This window comes from Giraffa tippelskirchi, chromosome 8 (genome assembly GCF_054371585.1).
Source record: "Giraffa tippelskirchi isolate mGirTip1 chromosome 8, T2T-mGirTip1v1.2.pri, whole genome shotgun sequence".
Classification (NCBI taxonomy): Eukaryota; Metazoa; Chordata; class Mammalia; order Artiodactyla; family Giraffidae; genus Giraffa; species Giraffa tippelskirchi.
In genome coordinates, this window is record NC_137282.1 from 141,514,225 (window position 1) to 141,537,644 (window position 23,420).

Below are 23,420 nucleotides of genomic sequence, written 5' to 3' on the forward strand. Positions count from 1 at the left end.
TATGTTTATCTGCATCCTAATAATTTAAATTTACATACAATTTTCAGTAAGTATGAATTTTCTTCATGTTTCTTTCTTTTGTATGTGTGTGTGTGTGTGTAGCAGAGTTTTATTAAAATAAAAAAAGGGACAGAGAAAGCTTCTAACGTAGACATCAGAAGGGTGACAGGTGATGCCCCACAGCTAGTCTTATCAAGGCCTTATATACTTTTTTCAAACCCAATCCCACAACATACATTTTAAATTAACAAGATTAGAAGGAACAATAGAAAGATCTTACCAGACCACTCCCATAATATACATTTTAAGATGACAGGATTAGTCAGAAGGTTCTTGTTAAGGAGAAACATGTCCTCAAGCAAGATACATTGTTATATTGACTAAGACAAAGCAATGCAGAAAAGAATATTTGTCCTTTTCTCCTTGAGACCCCCAGACCCCTTTCTCCTTCTCGAGGGCTCTGGGCCCCCTTGTCCTCCTTGGAAACCTTGGACTTCCTATCAACCTACCTAGGAATTAGCTCTCTCATTACCCACTTTTCTTTTAGGAGAATTATGTTGCGAAGGGAAAGGGGCATCATTTTTTATTCCATAACTAATTCCTGCTGTTGCGGGGCATTATCCTTAAATTGTTGAGACAACATATTCTCCTAACCCTCATATTGAGGGTCTCTGATCCAGGAGCCCCAAGTAATAGTTAGAGGAGGCGGTGGCACTCATAGGAGCCTGGACAACCATTTGTAACTTAAAAGCTTTCAAAGAGTTAGAAACAAACTCCATTTTACAGTTACAGATGTAAGGCAAAATAGTCATTAAACCAAGTTAAAACCTAATCAAAATTAAAAGTTACATTATATCCATAGTTACCTCAGTCCATCTTAGCATTGTAAGATGTCAACACAGAATTGAAGAAAGTCTTTCCCTTGAAGCAGAGAAACCCACCATGGGAAGTGTTCAAATGATGAGGAAAGAGTGCTCCACAGACCCAGCAATTATGTCAACTGTGTAATGTGGTGTAGGAATGAGCCTAGACTAGGAAGGCGTTGTCTTGAGGGTCAAACAGCAGATTCAGGACTTTTGGAGTCAGCAGAAGCAAGCACACCTAGATTCTCAGGCCCATCTTGGTTCCTAGCTCAAACAGTGGCTTGTTTGACTAAAGGCTGGGTCAGGAGTTAACCTTCCGATAATGTCTATTGAAAAGCTAAAAGCTGAGTCACATAGTTAATTTTAAGGCTTCAGGATCTATGACAATATCTGTGCACAAAAACAGTCTGTCATAGAAACAGTCCCTTCTTTTGGTGGGGGTGGGGGTGTGGGGCGCAGTTAGAGACCTCATTAAAGCTATGGGTAGAACTGTAAATCAACTGTCTTCTGTTTCCTGAGGTGGCTTACATGGATGTCTTTTAATAATGTCATTAGCCTTTTCAACTTTTTCTGAAGGTTGGGGTCTCCAGGAACAGTGTGATAGTCTATTTCTAGAGCTTTTGACACCCTTTGAATTACAGCAGCTTTAAAGATGAAGCCATCATCACTCTGGATCCCACTTACATCATGAGAAGTCAGTACAGTAAAATTTTACCCATTAGTAAACTTATGAGCTTGAGGCATTAGCAAAACAATAGTAACAATTACCCTTAAGCAATGTGGCCATAACCTTTTTTCAGTAACAAACTATACTCAGATCCTGTGGGCAAGCTCAAAATTAGAGCCTGTAAGAGAGAAGTTTGAAGAGCCTTAAAACCTTTTTGAATCTCTGGGGACCAAACCAGCTTGTTGGTTTGGGCCTACTGAGTCTCAGTTATAAGTTTTATATAAAGGCTGGGCAAGTTCCCCATAACCCAGTATCCAAATGCAGCAATAGCCCGTAATGCCCAAGAATCCTCTCAATTATCTGAAAGCTATATTTGGCTCATTTAGGAATTTCAGACAATAAAGTATAAGGATTAGGCACTTATTATTCCTATACCCTCAGACAATAAACTATAAGGATTAGACACTGATTATTCCTATATCAGGAAAAGGAAATGGCAACCCACTCCAGTATTCTTGCCTGGAGAATCCCTTGGACAGAGGAGCCTGGTGGGCTGCTGTCCATGGGGTCGCACAGGGTCGGACACGACTGAAGCGGCTTAGCATGTATGCATGCATTCCTATACCTTGAACAAGTCTCCATTTGTCATTTGACTTTTTTGCACCCAAAATAGGAGTGTTGTATGGACTGTTACAAGGAATTAATAGCCCCTTCTCCTTTAAATTCTCAGTGATGGGTTTTAACCCCTCCTTAACACCTCAGGCTTTAATGGAAACTGCTTTTGATATGAATATAGGTGAGGGTCTTTTAGTTTGATAAAGACAGGAACAGTATTTTGTGCTCCACCCACAGTTTTTCCATCAGCCCACACTTTAGGATTTTGTTCAGTTAAAGAGAACGGGTTCCATATTCGTGAAAACAGAGGCCTGGACTTTGCTCAGTATATCCTTCCCCAGAAGGAGTGAGGGAGACGCTGGCAGGATTAAAAACTCAAGAAAACAGCACAGAGTCCCAGTTGCAGCTTAAAGGATGACTGAAATAACAGCACTTGCTTGTCCAGACAGCCTCATTATGGTCATGGATCAGGAGGAAAGCGGACCAGGGGCTTCAATGAACACAGAGAAATTTGCCCCAGTGTCCAAAAGAAATAGACTGATTGACCCTCTGCAGTTATTAATACCTGGGGTACCTCAAGTGTTATTAGGATTGGGGCTTGTGTGGGGACCCCCAGGCGCCTTCAGTTCCGATTGTCTTGAGAACCCAACTTCTGGTGCCTACACCTGGGAGTGCAGTCTCTTCTCCAGTATTGTCCTTTGCAGATTGGACATGGAGCCAGTGGCTTAGATGCCTGAGAGCAATCCCACTTGAGATGCCCCTCCTTTCCACAGTAATAACAAGCCCATCCCTTTTCACCTGGGTCCCTCTGGGCATTTTTCCTCAGGCTGTTTCAGAGCAGATCTAACAGCCATTGTTGGGCCTTCAGTCTTTTGCCTTGTTCTTTTTTGCCTGTACTTTCCTCCTCATATTCTCTACTGTAATATACTGTCTTAGCCAGCTGCAACAGTTTTTCTGATTGGACTCATCAGTTTGGACTGATTTGGTCCAAACCTCTGTTTTTGTAACGTACAGCAGATATCGTGGCCATTCAGTATCACAGAAGAAGATCAGGCATGTCTTTTTAAACTCTGGGGATCAAACTTGTCCCAGATTTTTTTTTTAAATACATTTTAAAGGGCTGGTTCTGGAACTGCTCGCTCCCATCTTGTCCCGAAGATCCCGAACAAACCCCCAAGATGATAGCTCATGGTGAACATGTCGGATTTGTGATCACTAAAGAAGAAGATTTAGCTTCAGGACCAGGTTCCAGGCTTGATCATTCAAGAACTTTTGTGTAGCAGTTTTATTAAAGTAAGAAAAGGGACAGAGAAAACTTCTGACATAGACATCAGAAGGGGGGCAGAGGATGCCCCCTTCATGTTTCTTTCCAATGAAATTTACTTTGACTTTTTATTGTATTTTACAGACGAAATTTGGAAAAATAATGTTGAAGTATCTTTGATATCCCTCTACTCCCAAAACACTTTAAAAAGTCTGATTTCCTGATGTCTTACAAAAATCCCAGTTTTTCATCACAATGACATCATTGACTTGCCATCCTCAGGATCTCTACCATTCTAAGGCAATAGTTTGGTTGTCGATATCTCCCATATTCCTCTCTTTCTGGTCTTTCTAAGCCTGAATAAAATCTGAAATCATTCATTGGTCACAAGTAAACTTGAGGGTTATTCTTACACTGCCTTAGGGTTCCATATATGCAAAAAACTCACTTAAATTTTTTACCTGGAATTCTTTTATATCAAAAAAGGGTAATTTTACTTCACTTTTACTTACTTTTATTGACACAGTTATCAGTCTGGCCAACTGCAATTACTTGTTTGCAGAAACAGTTTATATTGTTAGGAAAGTTGAAAAATAATACATGTCTGAATCCTGAATATTTTATGCTAATGACACCAAGAATTACTGTCCTGTGATGTTTCCAAATAACAACAACAACCAACCAAATACTAGCAGCCCAAGTGAAGTCCAGTAAATCGAGAAACTATTTAAAGGAAAACTACTAGTAGTATTATAATTGAAGTTGTTCCTCAGATCAGGAAGATCACTCCTTTTTCCTCTTCATTTGATTAATATGATTAGGACAAAAGGAAGCTTTCAGCAACATTTGTACTTGTGTGTGCTTCCATACTTGTGTTTATGTATCTGTGCTTGCCTATTTGTTGCTGTTGTTGTTTAGCTGCTAAATTGTGTTTGTCTATATCCTATTACATTTGACATGTACATGATTATGTGACTAAATTTGAATTCCTTTGTATTTCTGAGCTATGATATTTAAAATGATGTTTCATTTTTCTTTTTCAGATGACCTTCAAAAACAAATAGGTAAGTTTCTCTCAGTTCAGTTCAGTTGCTCAGTCATGTCCAACTCTTTGCAACCCCATCAACTGCAGCAGGCCAGGCTTCCCTGTTCATCACTGACTCCCGGAGCTTGCTCAAACTCATGTCCAATGAGTCAGTGATGACATCCAACCATCTCATCCTCTGTCGTCCCCTTCTCCTGCCTTCAGTCTTGCCCAGCATCAGGGTCTTTTCTAAGTAGTCAGTTCTTCGCATCAGGTGGCCAAAGGACTGGAGTTTCAGCTTCAGCATCAGTCCTTCCAATGAATATTCAGGACTGATTTCCTTTAGAATTGACTGGTTTGATCTCTTTGCAGTCCAAGGGACTCTCAAGAGTCTTCTACAACACCACAGTTCAAAAGCATCAATTCTTTGATGCCCAGTTTTCTTTATGGCCCAAATCTCACATGCATTCATGACTACTGGAAAAACCATAGCTTTGACTAGATGGACCTTTGTTGGCAAAGTAATGTCTCTGCTTTTTAATATGCTGTCTAGGTTGGTTATAACTTTCCTTCCAAGAAGTAAGCATCTTTTAATTTCATGGCTGCAGTCACCATCTGCAGTGATTTTGGAGCCCAAGAAAATAAAGTCTGTCACTGTTTCCATTGTTTCCCTATCTGCTTGCCATGAAGTGATGGGGCTAGATGTCATGATCTTAGTTTTTTGAATGTTGAGTTTTCAGCCAGCTTTTTCTCTCTCCTCTTTCACTTTCAAGAAGAGGCTCTTCTTTCTCCACACTTTGAATATTTAACCCTAAACCATCTTTTGGCTTGCCTTTATCCTTGATGTCTACTCAACTTCCCTATTTAACTCTTTAGGAACTTCATTGATATTAAATTCTCTCCACTTTTATTACCTTACAACTGATTCTTTCCCAAAGCTTCCTTTTTCATTTCCTATGTTCCTTCCCTATAAAAATGTCCCCATACTATCATTCAGAGTATTGCCAGTTTCATTATAAATTTTGTGAGATGAAGATGGTAACATGGTTTACAGTCTACATTTATTATCTGGAGGACTTCCATTGACTTGGAAAGTCTGCTATGTTTTCAAAATTCAAGGGATCATTGATATGCCATGATGTAAGATAAGATTATGAATTTGTTGAGTGAAGTTTCTCTGACTCTTGCGCTTTCAAAGACTGTAAATACAGGTGTTAACTCATAGGTCCAGTGTGAGCTTTAGGATCACTCTTCCAATGCCTTTGACCATTCACTAGAGTCTTTTCTCAGGTGCACAGATATTTTGCATACCATTTACTGGGATTATTTTCTCTCATACAATAGTAATTTCACTGTCTTTTCTTGCATTTTATTGACATAATTTTTAATTTGTCAGACTGCAATAAGTTTCAGTGTTTGTGTTGTAGAAAGACTAAGTATATTGAACAAAGATCGTTTATAATGCATTTCTCATTTTGAAATTTTATGTGAATGACATGAGAGGCTAGAGTCCGAAGAAATTCCTAAATGTTTGTCTAAAGAAACACTAATATAACCATTGGGCTTCCCTGGTAGTTCACCTGGTAAAGAATCCACCTGCAATGCGGGAGATGTGGGTTTGATCCCTGGAGAAGGGAACGGCTACCCACTCCAGTATTCTGGCCTCTAGAATTTCATAGACTACAGTCCATGGGGTCGCAAAGAGTCACATGACTGAGTGACTTTCACTTTCAATATAACCATTAAAAGTTTAACATTTTTCCTTTTATACTGATATCTTTCAATATATTTTTGGTTACAGATTGGATGAAAGTAGGGAATGCACTTCTTTTATGTATGAAGCTTGCCTCCTATGAGTACTGCTATTGATTGAGTTTTAGCTAGATGCATGCTTTTGTTGTAGGCTTCCCCATGACTTCTTAAGTATCTGACTCTGATCTGTGTGCATGCTTGCATTGTATTCTGGAAAAGAATAGTACAGTGAAAGAAGGCCCAATGAAATACATAAGATTGATACTTGTATCCCAGAAGAAACCGTTTTCTGCCTCTTTTAGCGTCATCTTCTATCTTTGTACTTTGGAATCTAGAGGTCGGGGTGGGGTGGGGATGCAAAAAGCATGCCACCGAGTGGCAAGATGTCTTCTGGAAAACTTTGCTCCCAGTTCTAAAATGCTTGACTCTTTGAAACTTGGAGTAAGCTATAGAAGCATTTTATGTTTCTGTCATCTTCCCATTAGAATGTAGCCAAATGTTTTCAGATTTTTTTTCCCCTACTGTACTTACAGAGTCATTGAAAGCTTAACATTCTCCTCAAATAACATTTTTTCATGTAAATTTTTTTTTACAAGGGAGTGGAGTACAGGAGTTACTTTAATGTATTTAGCTGGCTCCATATAACACCTGGTACACATACAGCTTGGGGCAAGTGCGTGCTTATACTTTAGTGTCTTTAGTACTTTATTTTTCTTACCTGCTCCATGAGGGCTGTGGGATTTTTTTTCTTCTAATAACACCCATGCTTTGTTGAAGAGGTAGTACGATTGCTATTTCTGGTATTTTGTTTTGTTTTCTGTATTATAGTTGCTTTACAATGCTTTGTTGGTTCCTGCCGTACAGCATAGGGGATCAGTTATAAATATATATATTTCCAATCCTTTTTAGATTTCCTTCCTAGGTTACCAGGGAGCATTGAGTAGAGTTCCCTGTGCTATACAGTAGCTATAGTTATTGTATATTATAGTTCTCATCAGTTATATATTTTATACATAGTAATGTATAAGTTTGTTCTCTACATCTCTGACTCTATTTCTGCTTTGCAAATATGTTCATCTGTACTATTTTTGTGTATTCCACATGTAAATGATATTATACGATATTTGTTTTTCTCGTTCTGACTTACTTCACTCTGTATGACAATCTCTAGGTCAATCCACAAAAAATTTAGATCAATGAAAAGGACAGTCCAAAGATAAATCCAGGCATGTGGGATCTTAGTTTTCTGACCAGGGATCCAACTCATGCTCCCTGCAATGAAAGCACAGAGTCTAAACTACTGAATTGTCGGGGAGATCTCCCTAATAACATCTTAAATAGCACTCTTGTGTTTGAATTGTGCTTGTGTTTGACTCTGAAAAAAACAGGCAATACAGTCCCCATATGGGTGCTGCTTATCTCAGAGGAAGACCTGACCTAGCTCCTCCCATGCTGTCCAGTCTTGTTTCTTTTGGCACCAAAGAGGTAAATGTAAATTAAAAAAAAAAAAAAAAGGTTCCTCTGACTTCTGAGAAGACTATCAAGCCTTCATTGAAAATTGTGCCAATTCTCAAAAATTTTGGTCAGGTTGAGCCACACTGTGAAGAATGGAAGTTATTCAAATGTTTGTCCTTTTCCTTTCCTGACACTGCACCTTCATTTTGAATGAATTTTGAGTTCTTTCCCTTAGTATTTTATCAATAAGTGTGAAGAGAAAAATCCCAATACATCCCATTGATGTATTTCCCTATGAACCTAGTTAAAATTTCACCTTTTTCTTATACCATTGTCTTCATTTAGGCATTCATTCATAGAAACATACATAAAACAATTTGCAAATAAAGATGACACGAATAGAGGCACCCAAAAACCTAATTCTATATTTTCTGCTAGGAGCAAAGGCTTGAGATTCTTGATTTAGTGTTTATGATGAACTTAAATAACTAAGCTACAATAAAACTGAGAACTGACTGTATATTTTCAGTAGCTGTCAAGAAACTTATTAGAATGAACATATTGAATATTAAGAGCCTAAATAAAGTCAAAAGGTACACAAAAATTTTGAAAGTGTAACTACCTGAACTAATATTTCCAAACATCTTTCTTCATTTAGAAAATTGACTGTGTTTGCCTTTTTTTTTTTTTAATACAATGTTCTATGTTTGAAAGACAGGAGCTTTCAGCCACTATTGTTAAGTTTGTTTTGTGTTCATGATGTGCAAACCTGCATGTGTTTATATGTATACAGATACAGTTAACATCAGTTTCAGTTTCTTCAAAACATGGTTTTTTTGCTTCATGTTTATTTTCCATGATATTCATGTGATGCTTTCCATTTTATTTCCAGGTGATCTTCGGAAAATACTTGGTAAGTTTGTAACAACTATTCACTCCAGTAACTCTTTCAGTGACTGCTTCCACACTGTATTGAACATTCCCTGTCCTTCTATCATTACACCATCCATTGACTCACTTTTCACATGGATGGCCATTCACTTCTGTCCAGTTTTTGGATATGAACCTCTTTCTTATTTCATCATTTTTGTTGTCTTTTCCCTATGTTCTGTCATTGCTCATTGCATCTTTTCTACCTTTCCTTCTTATCACATTGGCTTTGTCTGTCTTCTAGAGACTTCCCAAATGGTATCATGATTTTCTGAGATAAAGGGACTGAACTCATCAGCACATGGTTACCATGCTCTCCTTCTTTTCTGAGAAATGTCAGTTAATTTAGGATGTTTATAAGTACCCAAGTTGAAGGGGGTGATTACTCTACTCATAATATTTCCCAATGCTTAAGAGAAAGAGGATTCCCAATTTAATAATGAAGTTTCTCCCTCCATTGTTCTTTCAAAGATCTTATAAAATCTAATGCCATCCACTGGATAGTGTGAGATTGAGTCTCACTCTTTTACTATTCTTGAACAAATTACTCAAATGTTCCAGTTCTACAAATATTTTACAATATTTTCTTGTCTTTTTCCCATCTATGTGTATTATTTATACTTTGAAATTTTTATCAATGCTATTATTATTTCTGCCAACTGCAGTCTTTTCAATAATTAAACAAGATATTGTATCTTAAGAAAGAATCATGTATATTTCAAAATTCAGAACTATACATGTAAATGAAAAGGGAACTATTGTACCAGAATAATTCCAAAAAATTTTTCACAAATCACTTCAAATTTCAAAGTTTAACATCCTCCTTTTCTCCTTGATATTTTTCAATTACATCTTGATTTACATACTGGGTAAATCTTGGGGACATATCCCTTAAAGGCATTTGGCAGGCTTCAAATGAAAGCAGCCGCAGATCAAGTTTCTGACAGAGGGGTATTTTAACTATTCACATTTACATCATATTTACAGTACCATTTCATCAATGTAAGTATGTGTGCCTTTTGTTATGAAAAAGGTGGAAAGCCCAATTCAAGACCAAATATTGATTCAGTTTATCCCAGAAGAATTTCCACTTTACCATGATTTACTTTTATATGGTAATTCTTTTGCAGAAAAGGGTGAGAGAGCTTAAAACAGCATTACCTCTCATGAGTTACATGGCCTTTGAAATGTTAGGTTCAAATTCTTGGAAAAGTGTCTTCATTTATATTGAATGAATGAATAATGGAAAGGAATCAAATTATTGTCTTTTCTTCCTTACATTGCGCCTTCGTTTGGTTCACATGGTTATTTCTTTCTTTTATTTTTTAGATAAAGGTGAACAGGATAATTGTAACTCCCATTAACATTTCACACTTTGTACCTTGTCATGTTTCATCTCTTTCTTTGACTTTTCTTCAACTCTCAGTGATCATCTTCCTCCACTGCAATGTACATACCATATAGATTTACATCATTTTTTCTTAATCTCATTTTATGACTACTTCAATTGAAGTCTGCCCTCTTCATGGGTTATTCAATGCTCCATTACTTTTCCTTTGATTTGTCCCATCTGTTCAATTTACACAGACATTTCCTATTTGTAAAATGCATTCAAGTACGAAATTACCGGCAAAGTTTTGCAATTTTTGACTTTCTACTCTGAAAGTTTTATCCAAGATGTTTCATTCATTTGATTTAGAAATCCATTTACTGCCATTTAGTGTTTTATTAACCACTCTTTCATTTTACTTTGTAAAAGTAAGGTTCATTGAGGAATGAGTTAAAATCTAAGTCTCATAAAATATAGTTATTCATTAAGCAGTTGAGAAAATTGTGAAAAGAGGCACCCATGAACCTGACACTGATATCCTACAAGAGCAGTAGCTCAGAATTCTGTAATTCAGTGTTTGGTGATTTCATATGGCAAAACTACCACTCTCGGACAGTTAAGTAAATGTATTTAACAGTACACAGATCTCTTATTAAAGATAAAAATCTGAGAAACAAAAGAGTATATACTGCCAAAAATAATCATAAAAACTTTATCAAGTAATTACCAAGTATTTCTTAAGTTTTCTCAATTCAGAAAATGTATCTCTTTTCCCTTCTTCATTTGTTGAATACTATTCTTTTCTTTAAAGGAAAATTTCAAACACTGCATCCTGTGTGTGTTGGTATAAGTGTGTGTGGTTTTGAGGTGTTTATTTGCATCCTGATAATTTAATTTTCAACAAATCTGAATTTTCATGTTTCTTTCCAGTGAAATTTATATTGACTTTTCATTGTATTTTTTACAGAAAAAACTCCAGAAAAAAATGGTAAAGTATCTTTGATATCCCTCTACTCTCAAAACATCTTAAAAGGCCTGCTTTCCTGATGTCTTACACAAATCCCAGCTTTCATCTTCATTGGTTTGCACTTGCCAGGATCTCTACCATTCTAAGGCAGTATTTGTTTTGTCAGCTTCTCTTGTACTCCTCCCTTTTCTGGCCTTTCAAAGCCTGAATAAAACCTGAAATCACTCACTGGTCAAGTGTAAACTTGAGGATCCTTCTTACATTGGCTAAAGTCTAATAATCCCAAGTATGCAAATACTCACATATTTTTTTCCTGGAATTTTTTATATCCAAAGAGAGCGATTTAAATTCATTCTTATTTATTTTTATTAATGCAATTGTCAATTTAGCCATACTTCAGCTATTTTGGAAAGATTTTAAATTTTTAAGAATGATTAAAAAAAAGCATATATCTCAAATCTGAATATTTTAGGTGAATGTCACCATAACTTATTGTCCTGCAATGCCTCTATAAGTTATTTTTTGATAAAATACAAAATTATTTATTAAGATTTTAATATCTTATTTTTCTAATGACATTTTTCAGTATACTGTGTAAAGGATGAAAAATGTTCAAATATTTGCTCTTTTCCTTTTCTACCCTGGTACCTTCATTTTGGATGTGTTTTAAGATCTTTCCCTTTTATATCAATAAGTTTGATGGGAGAAAACCCAAGTCCTATAGCTCTACTCAAAGTTTAGATAAACATCTTGTTTGTCAAACATATTCTTATTTTCATGTTTTTTCTCACTGTCTAGTCCCTCTGACTGAAATTTGACAGCTTTATTTTTTCATTCTCCTTCTCTCATTATAACTCTGAAATTTGTCCTGTGTTTTCAACTATCATAAAACTCCCTTCAGTCATGAAATTTTAATTAATCATACACCTCTGAATTATTGGCATTTTCAGTGACTGATGTGAAAGTTTTACAAGTGTAAACACTATGCATGTAGTGTAAACACGTAAACACTAGTGTTTGCAACACTAGTCATGTGATTTAGAACTCTATTTAAATTGATTATATCATTTCCTTCCTGTCATGTGATTTAATTAAGATAAACTTCATTTAGGCATTAATTGAAATAGAAACACACATGAAACTTGGTAATAAATTAATTGGTTAATGAAGATGTTGTGAATAGAGGCATCCAGAAAACTAATTCATTTTCTGCTGGGAGCAGTGGCTCAAGTTCCTGGATTCAGTGTTTATGGGTAGCATACAACGGAACTAAAATAAAACTGAGAATGACCGATATAGTTTTAATAAACCTCAAGAAACTTATTAGAGAAGCATAGTGACTAATAAGAGCCCAAATAAAATAAAAAAGTATACAAAACTTTGAAAATGCAACTACTTGAACTAATATTTCTAAAAATCTCTCTTCATTTAAAATTGACTGTATTTCCCTTTTTATTCTTTCTTTTTTTTAAATCAAATGATCTCTGGATAAAACAGAGGAGATTTCAGCCGCTATTGGTGAGTTTATTTTGTGTTTACCATATACACATGTGAATGTGTTTAAATGCATCTAGATAGTGTTAACATTACTTTTGGACTCTTCAAAACATTTTATTTTTCTTCATGTTTGTTTTCCATGGTATTTACATGAAGCTTTCCATCTTATTTCCAGGGGATCTTCTGAAAAAACTTGGTAAGTTTCTAACAACTCTTCACTCCAGTAATTCTTCCAGTGACTGCTTCCGCATCGTCTTGAATATTCCCTGCCCTTTTCTCATTACATCATCCACTGGCTCACTTTTCACCTGATTGTCCGTTCTTCTCTACCCAATTTTTGGATGTGATCTTCTTTCTTATTTCATTCCTTCCATTGTTGTTTCTCTATGTTCCATCATTGCTCATAGCATCTTTTTTCCCTTTCCTTCTTATAACATTGGTTTTGTCTGTCTCTCTGAGACTTGTCATATTTGTATCATGATTTTCTGAGATGAAGAGATTGAACTAACCAGCAAATGCTTACCATTCTCTATTTGTTTCCTGAGAAATTTCGGATAATTTAGAAGCTTTATAAGTATTCAAAATCAAGGGACCTTTACGAAACTATTAATACTTTTCCAGTCTTAAGAGGTGAGAAAACTCCCAATTTGATAATGAAGTTTCTCCCTCCATTGTCCTGTTAAACATCTTATAAACTCTATGTAATCCACTAGATAAGTGTGGTAAATAGTTTACTCTTTTACTGTTCTTGAATATATTACTCAAATGTTTATTTTATAATAGTTCCCTATCATTTTCCCATATTGTATTCTTTATTCTTTTCTATTTTTATTCATGCAATTATTATTTCTGCAAACTGCAATGCCTTTTCAATAATTAAACAAGGAGGTTATATCCTGAGGAAAATTGATAAAGGATATATCTCAATTTTCAGGACTTTTTATGTGAATGAAAAGGAAAACTGTTGTCTTAGGATGTTTCCAAAATTGTTCTTCATAAAGCACTTCAAATTTCAAAGCATAACATCTTCCTTTTCTAATGATATTTTCAATTACCTCGTGGTTTACAGACTGGATAGAACTTGGGAACACATACTTAAGGCATTTAGCAGGCTTCATATGAATACAGCCACAGATCAAATTTCTGACAGAGAAATACTTTCATTATATACTTTTGAATCACATTTACAGTAACTATTTCATATATTTGAGCATGTTTGTCATTTGTTATGGGCTTAAATAAAAAGCTGGAAAGCCCAATTCAAGACCAAATATTGATTCAGTTTTTCCCAAAGGAAGTTTTCATGTGGTAATTCCTTTGCAGAAAAGGATGAGGAAACTTAAAACAGCATTGCCTCTCTTGAGTTACATGGCCTTTGAGACATGAGTTTCTAATTCTTAGAGAAGTGGGATCACTTTATTGAATGAATAAATAATGGAAAGGAATTAAATTATTGTCTTCTCTTCCTCACATTGTGCCTTCATTTGGTTTGACTGGTTATTTCTTCCTTTTATTTTTCAGATAAGGGTGAACAGGATAGAGGCAAGTCCTAATAATATTTCACACTTGGTACCTTGTAATGTTTCATCTCTTTCTTTGACTTTGGTCTTCAATTCTCAGTGATCATCTTCCTCCACTGCAATGTAGATATGAATTTACATCATTTTTCTCTCATTTTATGATTATTTCAACTGAAGGTTTTCCTCTTCATGGGTTATTCAGTGCTCCATTACTTTTGCTTTAACTTGTCCCATCTGTACAATTTATGCAGATATTTGCTCTTTGTAAAGTGTATACAAATATGAACTTAACTGTAAAATTTTGCAATTTTTAAGTTTCTGATCTGAAAGTTTAGTTCTTTGTGTTTCTTTTCAATGAGAATTGCATTGATTTTTCATTGTATTTCACAGACAAAATTCAGAAAAACTATTATAAGTTATCTTTGACATCCCTGTATGCCCAAAACACTTTAAAATGCCTGTTTTTCGGATGTTTTAAAAATATTCCACCTTTTCATCAATAAGTCACCGTTGGTTTGCACTCTACAGTATTTCTACCATTCTAAGGCAATATTTTGCATGTCACCTTCTCCCATATCCTTCTCTTTTCTGGTCTTTGAAAGCCTGAATAAAATATGAAATGATTCTTTGATGAAGGTCTTCCTTACACTGCCTTAAAATCTGGCAGTAGTAGCCAGATTTTCTTTTTTTCCTGAAATTTTTTTATATCCAAAGAAAGTAATTTTCATTCTTACTTTTATTAATGCAATTGTTAATATGGACAACTGCAATTACTTCAGCTATTTGTGAAAAGATTTTATATTATTATAAATGTTAAAAAATAGTACATATTTCTAACTTGAATATTTTATGCAAATGAAATCATAATCTCTGTTGTGTAATGTTCCATAAGATTTTTTCCATAAAACACAAAATTATTCATTAAAATGTAATATCCTATTTTTTTCTAAGGACATTTTTCAATATACAGTTGTTTTCAGAGGAAATTTATCTCTTTGATGCATATAGCAGAGTTCATGTAGTTATTGCTACAGATAATGTTTTGAACATATGGGTGATTTTTTTTCTTTTTGGTTCCTCATCTCTTCTTAACAAATTCTGTTTGCATGGGTTCATATTTACATTTCTTTGAGAAGGTGATCGAGATAAGATGAGCTTCTTTTTGGCGTGAACTAAAACAGCAATTCACCAAAACTAAAGTTATATCATCATTGCATAATTAATAGTGGTTCCTAAGAACAAATCCTGCATTTTTCTAGAAGTAATTCATTACACTCTAATTCACTCCTTGTGGATATTTTATGTGAGATGATGATTCATATTTAGTAGAAGAAAAGACTTTATTAAAAGTAACCAGTCAAATCATAACAGCCCAAGTAGTGTCTAAATAATTCAAGAACATTTTCAAAAGATAATCGCCACTACCAATAACACCTGAAATTTTTCCTCTAGTCAAGAAGATTATTCCTTTTCCTCATTTAATTTTTGATCAGCACCAAAGAAAGCTGTCGGGTACTTTGGCCCATTGTATATACCTGCATATGTTTGTGTGTGTGTGTTTGTTTAAATCCTGTTACATTTATAACTGTATGTAAATTTTTCACTAAATTTAGTTTCCCTTGACCTTCCATCCTATTAAACTTACCTGTTTTTTCTCTTAATTTTTCAGGTGTTCTTCAGGAAACAATAGGTAAATTCCCTGAAGACATTTTTTTTCCAATAAGCTTTAAACAACCACATTTTTGGTTCTTTTATCATTCTCTCTTTTTATCTATATGCTATCTTTTGACTCGGGGCTTCCCTGATGGGTCAGATGGTAAACAATCTGCCTGCAATGCAGGAGACCCAGGTTAGATCCCTGGGTAGGAAATACCCCTGGAGCAGGAAGTGGTACCCCACTCCAGTATTCTTGCCTGGAAAATCCCACGGACAGAGGAACTTGGTGGGCTACAGCCCATAGAGTCACAAAAGAGTTGGACATGACTGAGCAACTAACACTTTACTTTCACTTCATCTTTTGGCTCACACTCTATCTCATTATCTCCTCTTTTCTCCTCAATGTTTTGTTTATGGGCTTCTCTCATATTTAATTCTCTCCATCTATTAGCCTAGACCTGTGTGAGTCTTTCTCAGTACATCCTATTTCATCTCCTATGTTCCTTCCCTATAAACACTGTCTTATTTTGTCATCCAGAGCCTTCTCAGTTTCACTATGAATTTTGTGAGATGAAGGGGATGAGACTGAGGGGCACACTGTTTACATTCTGTATTTATTTTCTGGTACACTTTCAATAACTTAGGATTTCTGTCACATATTGAAAGTTTAGGTGGCCATTAACATACCATGGATAACTCCCCCAAGCTTTATGAGGTAAGACTCCACACTTGCTGAGTGAATTTTCTCCAACTCTTGTCCATTCAAAGACTGTGTAAATTCAGGTGTCACTCATAGATACAGTGTGGACTTTAGGCTCACACATCTGATGCCCTTGATCATTCACTAGTCTTCTCTCAGGTACAGATTTTTGCATACCCTTTCCTGGGTTCATTTTCCCTCATACCACAGTAATTTTTCTGTCTTTCTCTTGCATTTTATTGATATATTTATTGATGTGGCAAGCAGCAATAATTTTGAAGTGTTTGTAGGAGGACTCTGTATACTGAGCAAGGTTGTTTACAACATATTTCTCCATTTTGAAGCTTTATGTGAATGACATGAGAGGCTACAGTTCTAGGATACTCATAAATTTTTTTAAATGTAATGCTAATATAACCATTAAAAGTTTAACATTCTTCCTTTTATAATGATGTTTCAAAGATTAGGGCCAACATATATACAACTGATATTTTCCCAAACCTGGAGAGATTACTTGTTTGGTAATTTTCACTACTTTTTGTCCTTTGAAAGATGAGTCAGTTCTGATGTCCTTCTATGGTCAAATGTAATCTTGAATCTAAGTCTTCCACTGATATTGATCACAGTACCAAACAGTCCTTCCTTGCATGTATGTGTGCTAAGTCACTTCAGTCATGTCTGATTCTTTGCAACCCTATGGACTATAGCCTGGCAGCTCCTCTGTCCATGGGATTCTCCAGGCAAGAATACTGGAGTGGGTTGCCATGGAATCTGGATCTCCTGCAACACAGGCAGTCTCCTGCACTGCAGGCAAATAACTGAGCTACCAGGGAAGCCTCCAAAGGTTTACCAGTAAACAAATCCTTCACATGATGTTTCCTGTCTTTTTCTTCAACTAACCATTTTAATTATTCTATTTTTACATTTTGATTTGCATAGTAGTTAACTCTAACTCTACCGATGCAGTACTCCAATGTGTTTAGAAGCACTGTTGGTCTTCAGAAATGTTCTCTGATAATATTTATCTGCATTCTGAAATTTTAATATAAACAGGAAGAGAAGGTATTATCCTATGATGTTTCCAACAGCTTACCACCCTTCTTTGTAACAATATTCACTCAGTCGTGTCTGACTCTGCGATCCCATGGACTGCAGCATGCCAGGCCTCCCTGTCCATCACCAACTCCCGGAGTTTACTCAAACTCATGTCCATTGAGTCGGTGATGCCATCCAACCATCTCACCCACAGTCATCCCCTTCTCCTCCCACCTTCAATCTTTCCCAGCCTCAGGGTCTTTTCAAATGAGTCAGTTCTTCCCATCAGGTGGCCAAAGTACTGGAGTTTCAGCTTCAGCATCAGTCCTTCCAATGAATATTCAGGCCCGATTTCCTTTAGGATGGACTGGTTGGATCTCCTTCGTCCAAGAGACTCTCAAGACCCTTCTCAGATATCACAGTTCAAAAGGATCAGTTCTTCTGTGCTCAGCTTTCTTTATAGTCCAACTCTCACATCCATACATGACTACTGGAAAAGCCATAGCTTTCACTAGACGGACCTTTGTGGGCAAGGTAATGTCTCTGCTTTTTAATAAGATGTCTAGGTTGTTCAAGCTTTTCTTCCAAGGAGCAAGTGTTTTTTTAATTTCATGACTGCAGTCACCATCTGCAGTGATTTTGGAGCCAAAATCAAGTCTCTCACTGTTTCATTTGCTTCCCCATCTATTTGCCATGAAGTGATGGGACCAGATGCCATGATCTTAGACTTCTGAATGTTGAATTTTAAGCCTGCTTTTTCACTCTCCTCTTTCAGTTTCATCAAGAGGCTCTTCAGTTCTTTTTCGCTTTCTGCTGTAAGGGTGGTGTCATCTGCATATCTGAGGTTATTGATATTTCTCACACCAATTTTGATTCCAGCTTGTGCTTCATCCAACCCAGCGTTTCTCATGATGTACCCTGCATATCAGCTAAATAAGCAGAGTGACAATGTACAGCCTTGATGTACTCCTTTCCCAATTTGGAACCAGTCTGTTGTTCCATGTCCAGTTCTAACTGTTGCTTCCTGACCGGCATACAGATTCCTCAAGAGGCAGGTCAGGGAGTCTGGTATTCCCATTTCTTTAAGAATTTTCCACAGTTTATTGTGATTTACACAGTCAGAGGTTTTGGCACAGTCAACAAACCAGAAGTAGATGTTTTTCTGGAGCTGTCTTGCTTTTCCGATGATGCAACGGATGTTGGCAATTTGATCTCTGGTTCCTCTGCCTTTTCTAAATCCGGCTTGAACATCTAAGTTCACGGTTTACGTACTGTTGAAGACTGGCTTGGAGAATTTTGAGCATTAAGGGCTATGAAAACTCAGATGTAATTCATGGTTCCGCTGTAGCATTCAGACACCCTCGTTACTGCCATTGACTATACCATCCAAGTGCCCTAAACAACAAACATTTAATGGTATTCCCTGGGTTTATTTCTTTTATACTGTAGTAATTGCTTCATTTTTTCTGCATTTTTTTTCTGACATAATTATTAATTTAGCAAACTGATCGTATTTTCAGATCTTGGTAGAAGGTCTTTTAAAAGGAAATATATCAACAAATTTCTCAGTGTTGAGATGTTATATGGATGATGTGAGAAACTATAATCCTATACACTCCTAAAAGGTTTCTTCACAATACAATAATATAAACATCAAAAGTTTAACATCCTTGATTTCCTAATGATGGTTTTCAATCATATTGTGTTTACAAGTTTAATGAACTTAGAAACACACCTCTTCTCCATACTGAGCAGCCTTCATAAGATTACAGTTACAGATACCATATTAGACTGATGGGTACTTTTACTGTAGGCTTCTCTGAGTGCGTGTGTGCTAAGTTGCTTCAGTCATGTCCGACTCTTTGCAACCTTACGGACTGTAGCCCTCCAGGCTCCTCTGTCCGTGAGATTCTCCAGGCAAGAATATTGAAGTGGGTTGCCATGCCCTCCTCCAGGGAATCTTCCAGACCCAGGGATCATACCCACATCTTATGTCTCCTGCATTGGCAGGTGGGTTCTTTACCACTGGCCCTACCTGAGAAGCCTGTAGACTTCTTTGTGCTCAGCTGCTGAATCGTTTCCAACTCTTTGCGACCCCACAGACTGTGTGTGGCATGCCAGTCTCCACTAACCATGGAATTTTCTTTATGACTTGCTAAATACGTGACTCACATATGTGTGCTTGTTTCCACTCCGTCCTGAAAAAAGGAGAAGGTTCACTAAAAGATGAAGATCGATGTTGTTTGCCCTAGCAGTCCTATTCTACCTCCTTTCATTGAGTCATTATCTGTCTTTGCTACATTTGGTCCAGGAGCTGGAGATGGGGGTGGTGGGATGTAATACAACAATGCCCCTGACTGCAGGATGTCCTGTGGAGCATCACCTTCCCAATTCCCAAAACAGTGGTTAATTTGACCTATGGAGTACACTATAGAAGGGTTTCAAATATCTGCCCTCTTTTTTGACATTGGGCCTGCATTTTGACGAAATATTTTTTTTCCCTCTTCTTTTTTTTTCAGATAAGATTAAACAGGAAAAAGGCAAGTGAAAAAAAAATGTTTTTGCATGTTCTTAATTGTTGTTTCATCTTTTATTTGCACCTTAAGAAAAAGTTATGTCATTTTCTGTAACCTAACTTCCATCTTTTCGCATTCTTTCCTTCTTTTACTTTACCACACACTTCCCCTGTAAAGATCAGCCTCCTTTGAATTATTTTTTTCTTTTTTTTTTCCCTCAGATAAGACTGCACAGGAAAAGGGCAAGTCAAAATTTTTTTGCCTATTCTTATCTGTTGTTTAATCTGTAACTTGCACTTTAAGAAAAAAAGTTGTCATTGTTTTGTTACCTACATTCCATCTTTTCCTATTCTTTTCTACTTCACACCAATCTTCCCCTAAAACACTGGCTTCTTTTAACTGCTTTCTCTTCTTTTTTTTCTCAGATAAGATTGAGCAGGAAAAAGGTAAGTCAAATTTTTTATTCACATATTCTTCTTTGTTTCATCTATTCCTTGCACCTTAAAAAAAAGTTCTGTCATTTTATGTTACCTAAATCCCATCTTTTGCCATTCTTTCCTTTTATACTCCACACCATGCTTCCCCTATAAAGACCAGCTTCTTTTGAATTTATTTTTTCTTTTCTTTTCTCAGACAAGATTGCACAGGAAAAAGGCAAGTAAAACCTTTTTTGCCTGTTCTTAGTTGGTCTTTCATCTGTAACTTGCTCCTTTGTCTTCAACTATCAATGATCATCTTCCTCAACTCCCACATCCATATTATTACATGATTTCATCTTACTCATTTAGTTTTCTAAGTGATGTCTGCCATCTTCACATGTTGCTCAATTTCCCCCATCCCTACCTCTTTCATTTGTCTTGGCCACGAATCAATGTAGATAGTTCCATACTGTCAGATAAACTTTATTATTAATATACCTAATAAGTTCGGCAGTTTTAAAGTTGCTGATGCTGAGGTATTCTTCAAGAAAAACTCAGGTCATTGGATTTGGAATTCTTCCTACTGGCATTAATACCACAGTTCTCTTTTTTTCAACTTAGGGTAGCCAATACCTTCTAAAGCTAGCAAGTCAAATACTAAAAGTCTCATTAATGTCAAAAGGAAATAATAACACTTTTAAAATGCAGTTATCATATATAATATTCCTAAGATATTTCTCAGTCAGCAAATTCTCTTCTTTTACTTCTGTTTTCACTGCTGCAGACTGTTCTCTGGATAAGTGTGCGCTCTCAGCCAATGTCTCTATGTCTGTGTGTGCATATTGGCAAACAATGCTTTCATATTTATCTGCATCCTGATTTGTTTCATGTTAAATACAGTTTTTTGAGCACACTGGATTTTCTTCATGTTTCCCTCACAATATATTTACACTAATCCTTCCATTTTGTTTTTCAGAAGCACTGCGGCACAATTTAGGTAAATTTTCTGACAACTCCCTACTCCAAAATGCCTGTAAAAAAAAAAACTCCTTTTTGAGTGACTTTAATATTCTCTGCCTTTTTATCTGTATGTCATAGATGAACTCGATCTTCTCCTGGGTGTATACATGTTTCTCTCCAAATGTTGTGTTGGACTTCTCCTTATTAAGTTCTGTCATTTTCGGTTTCCTACATCTCGTTCTGTCTACTCCACACCACTCTCCCCCTAGAAACATTGGCTTCTTTTGTCTCCAGAGATCTCCCATAGTTTCACTAAGAAGTGGTGAGATAAAGGGCATTCGACTAGTAACCACCTGGTTTATACCCTGTATGTATTTCTAGAGATACTAAATCTTTGGACCACTGTCAGAAATTTCAAAGATTAGGGCCAACATATATACAACTGATATTTTCCCAAACCTGGAGAGATTACTTGTTTGGTAATTTTCACTACTTTTTGTCCTGTGAAAGATGAGTCAGTTCTGATGTCCTTCTTTGGTCAAATGTAATCTTGAATCTAAGTCTTCCACTGATATTGATCATAGTACCAAGCATTCTTTCCTTGCATGCATGTGTGCTAAGTCACTTCAGTTGTGTCTGATTCTTTGCAACCGCGTGGACTATAGCCTGCCAATGCCTCTGTTCATGGGATTCTCCAGGCAAGAATACTGGAGTGGGTTGTCATAGAACCTGAATCTCCTGCATCACATCCAGTCTCCTGCACTGCAGGCAAATAACTGAGCTACCAGGGAAACGTTCAAAGGGTCACCAGTAAACAAACCCTTCACATGATGTTTCCTATCTTTTTCTTCAACTAACCACTTTAATTATTCTAATTTTACATTTTGATTTGCATAGTAGTTAACTCTAACTCTACCGATGCAGTTCTCCAATGTGTTTAGAAGCACTGTTGGTCTTCAGAAATGTTCTCTGATAATATTTATCTGCATTCTGAAATTTCAATATAAACAGGAAGAGAAGGTACTATCCTATGATGTTTCCAACAGTTTACCATCCTCCTTTGTAACAGTATTCACTCAGTTGTGTCTGACTCTTTGCGATCCCATGGACTGCAGCATGCCAGGCCTCCCTGTCCATCACCAACTCCCAGAGTTTACTCAAACTTATGTCCATTGAGTCAGTGATGCCGTCCAACCATCTCATCCACAGTCATCCCCTTCTCCTCCCACTTTCAATCTTTCCTAGCCTCAGGGTCTTTTCAAATGAGTCAGTTCTTCCCATCAGGTGGCCAAATTATTGGAGTTTCAGCTTCAGCATCAGTCCTTCCAATGAATATTCAGGACTGATCTCATTTAGGTCGGGCTGGTTGGATCTCCTTTGTCCAGGGGACTCTCAAGAGTCTCCTCAGATAACACAGTTCAAAAGTTCTTTATAGTCCAACTCTCACATCCATACGTGACTACTGGAAAAATCATAGCTTTCGCTAGACGGATGTTTGTGCGCAAAGTAATGTCTCTGCTTTTTAATAAGCTGTCTAGTTTGGTCATAGCCTTTATCTAAGGAGCAAGTGTTTTTTAATTTCATGGCTGCAGTCACCATCTGCAGTGATTTTGGAGCCCCCCCCAAAATTAAGTCTGTCACTGTTTCATTTGCTTCCCCATCTATTTGCCATGAAGTGAGGGTACTAGATGCCATGATCTTAGTTTTCTGAATGTTGAGTTTTATGCCTGCTTTTTCACTCTCCTCTTTCACTTTCATCAAGAGCCTCTTTAGTTCTTCTTCGCTTTCTGCCATAAGGGTGGTGACATCTGCATATCTGAGGTTATTGATATTTCTCCCGGCAATCTTAATTCCAGCTTGTGCTTCATCCAACCCAGTGTTTCTCATGATGTACTCTGCATATAAGTTAAATAAGCAGGGTGACAGTATACAGCCTTGATGTACTCCTTTCCCGATTTAGAAAGGAGTACAAACAACCAGTCTCTTTTCCATGTCCAGTTCTAGCTGTTGCTTTCTTACCTGCATACAGATTTCTCAGGAGGCAGGTCGGGTGGTCTGGTATTCCCATTTCTTTTAGAATTTTCCACAGTTTATTGTGATTCACACAGTTAGAGTTTTTGGCATAGTCAATAAAGCAGAAGTAGATGTTTTTCTGGAACCCTTTTGCTTTTTCGATGATCCAATGGATGTTGGCAATTTGATCTCTAGTTCCTCTGCCTTTCCTAAATCCAGCTTGAACATCTGGAATTT